The following is a 3,919-nucleotide window of genomic DNA, read 5'->3' on the forward strand; positions in this document are numbered from 1 at the left end:
AATTAAAACTACTCTAAGACACCATCTCACTCCAATAAGAATGGCAGCCATTATGAAGTCAAACAATAGTAAGTACTGGTGAGGATGTTGGGGGGGGTACACTCATACTTTGCTGATGGGACTGCAAATTGGTGTGACCAATTTGGAAAGCAGTATGGAGATTCCTTGAAAATCTGGGAATGGAACCACTATTTGATCCAGCTATTCCCCTTCTTGGAATATACCCAAAAGACCTAAAAATAGCATACTACAGGGACACAGCCACATCAATGTTTATAGCAGCACAATTCACAATAGCTATAATGTGGAAGCAACCTAGATGCCCTTCAATAGATGAATGGATTAAAAAATGTGGCATTTATACACATGGAATATTACTCAGCACTAAAAAATAATAAGATCATGGCATTTGCAGGCAAATGGATGGCATTAGAGCAGATTATGCTAAGTGAAGTTAGCCAATCCCTAAAAAACAAATGCCGAATGTCTTCTCTGATATAAGGGAGGTGACTCAAAATGGGATAGGGAGGAAGAGCATGAAAAGAAGACTACCACTAAATAGGTAAGAGAGGTGGGAGGAAAAAAGAGGGAGAAGTGGTGTTGCACGGAAGATGGAAGGAGAACCTCATTATTATACAGAATACATATATGATGTTGTAATGAGAAAAAGAAAAAAAATGTGTCACATTAGATTGGATAGAGAAAAAATGGGAGAGGAGGGGAAGAGTAGGGAGGATAGGAAGGGAAGCAGAATAGAATAGACAATATGATTAATGTATGTACATTCCATGTATGTATTATATGTCAAAATACATTCTGCTGCCATGTATGACTAAAAAAAATTAAAATAAAAATTAAGAAAAATTATAAATTAAATAATTGACTATTTGTATAGATATATTACAAATCTATACAATTTGTATAGATAATTACAAAATTGTAATATATCTGTTGCTTAACATATCTTTTTGGATATCAATAATACTACAAACATTCCTATACAAGTGTTTGTATAATAATAATAATTTTATTTCTCTTGGTTATGTACCTAGGAAAGAAATTTCTGGATTATATTGTAATTTTGTTTAAATTCTGAGGAACTGACAGATAGGCTTCCTTTAAATGGTTGTATGATTTATATTCCTACCAGAAATTTTCTGCATCTGTCTCAATATTTGTTATTATCAGTATTTTGATTATAGCCATCCTAGTAGGTATAAGGTGGTATTCCATTGTGTGTGTGTGTGTGTGTGTGTGTGTGTGTGTGTGTGTGTGTGTGTAGTTATTTTTTGGAACAGGCAGTACCATGGATTGAACCTAGGGGCTCTTGGCCACTGAGCCACACACATCCCCAGCCCTATTTTGTATTTTATTTTAAGATGGCCTCACTGAGTTGCTTAGCACCTCACCATTGCTGAGGTTGGCTTTGAACTGGTGATCCTCCTGCCTCAGACTCCTGGACTGGTAGGATTGCAGGCATGCACTACCATGGCCAGTTCCAGTGTGTTTTTGATGCACAATATGATGATTATCTTTTTGTGTTCTTATTGTCCATTTGTGTATTTTTCTTGGGAAAAATGTCTATTAATTATCTAATTATCTTTTGAGATATATGATTTATAATAATTTCTCCTATTTTTTTGGTTGTCTTTTCATTTTCTTCTTGGTGGAATTTGGAGCCCAGAGGGTTGTAATTTTGATGTCATCTTGCATATGAATTCTTTCTTCTGTTGCTTTTGTTTATAGTGTTATATCTAAGAAAATGTTGCATGCTCAAGATCTATCATCCTAGAATTGTATGGCTTTAGAGGTTATATTTGTCATCCATTTTAATTCTTGTATATGTTTTAAAGTAGGAGTCTATTACAGTTTGGATATGAGCTGTCCCCTGAAAGCTCACGTGTAAAAAAGTGCAGGAATGTTCAGAGGTGATATGATTGCATTATAAGAACTATAACATGGGCTGGGGATGTGGCTCAAGCAGAAGCGCGCTCGCCTGGCATGCGTTTGGCCTGGGTTTGATCCTTAGCACCACACACAAACAAAGATGTTATGTCTGCCGAAAACTAAAAAATAAATATTAAAAATTCTCTCTCTCTCTCTCTCTAAAAAAAGAATTATAACATAATTAGTGGATTAATTAATTTTGTAGATTAATGATTTGAAAAGACTATTATTCTGAGTGGTGACTATAAGCAGGTAGAGTATGACTGGAGGAATTAGGTCACCAGGGATGTTTCCCCTACCTTCCTGGTTGTGATGTCCTGATCAGTTTTCTTTTACTTCACCCTCTGCCACTGTATTCTGCCTCATCTTGGTCCCAGAGGTGTAGAATTAGCCAACTATGGACTGAAGCTCTGGAATTTTGCAAAAATGTAACTTTTCCTCTTCTAAGTTGTTCTTGTCAGGTCTTTGGGTTATAGGGAGAAAAAGCTGACTAAAACTGTCCATCTTAATTATTTTACATGTGGATATATAATTGTATCAACAAATTTGGAGCAAATAATTGAATTTTCTTGGCAACCATTTTTAAAATCAATTGTCCATGAACATGAGCATTCATTTCTGAGTGCTCAATTCTGTTCCATTGCCCTACATGTCTATCCTTATGAAATCAAATTACCAAATTGTCTTCATTAATGTCACTTTGCAAGAAACTTTGAAATCAGATAATTTATTTACTTAAAAATGCAGTGTGTGTTTTAGTAGTGATTGCATTGAACCTGAAGGTAACTTGGAGAGTATTACTATTTTAACAGTATTAATTTTTCTAACTAATTAGCATTCAATTGCATTCCATTTATTTTTATTTTCATTAATGATTTTCAAAAATGTTTTGTAGTTTTCATGGTATTAATTTTGCATTTCTTTTGTTAAATTTATTTCTAAGTATTTTAACTTTTGGTGCTATTATAAATGGAATTAATTTTTAATTTCATTTTTGAATTATTGCTATCAATTTTGTATCTTTTAACATTGCTATAATTGTATATTATATATAATAATTTTAATATATTCCTTATAATTTCTAATAATTTGATTCTAAAATTAATATATAAATATAAGGGACATAGAATAGTAAAAGCAATCTTGAAAAAGAGCAGAATAATTTTTGTGGGTTCCAGAATTTGGCCTTATTTTGTAGTACAGAAATCATTTGGAACCATTTTGGGATAAACATCATCAAAGTAGAGGCTCTGTCAAATCTGCAATGTATTTCAGCTTGGTCCATTGAAGAAGTCACACCTGGGACACAAAATATGCTTCCACATTTTTACCTACTCTTTTATGATAGAGTCCTTTCCCTATTTCTCATCAATTTTATTAGGTTAAAACACCACATACTAGCTTCCTCCAAATGAATTCCTAAGTCTGGAGTTTGATTAGAAGTTTATGCCCACATAACCAAATATTTGGCTCTGTTGTGTGGGCCTTACCATAATACTTAACACCACAAAATGTAGTTATAGGGAAAAACATAGGGATATTGTCCCAAACTATGAAATATTCAATTTATAATCTCCTTAATGTCAAGAAGGCACACAAATTTTATGAATCCGTCTCTTGGGCAGCAGAAGCACACAACTTCAAAGACTACACTGAGTAAAAGATACAAATACTGTACAAAGTTCACTATATTGGTATGACAATGTTTGTTTGAAACTTTCATTAGAAAAAAAAGAAGCTAGTTCAGTGAAATTGAAGAGAATATGGTAACTGGCTAATTCTGAATAACCATTCCATGAAAACAAGTTAATATGTGATATTAGAAAGGGTGAAGAGGAACTATATTTATTGTCACTGTGCTCTTCAATCTCTCTATTTTGATTACAAAAACAGGCCTTATAATATTGATTTCATATAATATGTATTATCAAATTCTAAATTCATCCAAATTAGATATTAACATGTACTGCTC

Source organism: Ictidomys tridecemlineatus, chromosome X (genome assembly GCF_052094955.1).
Source record: "Ictidomys tridecemlineatus isolate mIctTri1 chromosome X, mIctTri1.hap1, whole genome shotgun sequence".
Taxonomy (NCBI): domain Eukaryota; kingdom Metazoa; phylum Chordata; class Mammalia; order Rodentia; family Sciuridae; genus Ictidomys; species Ictidomys tridecemlineatus.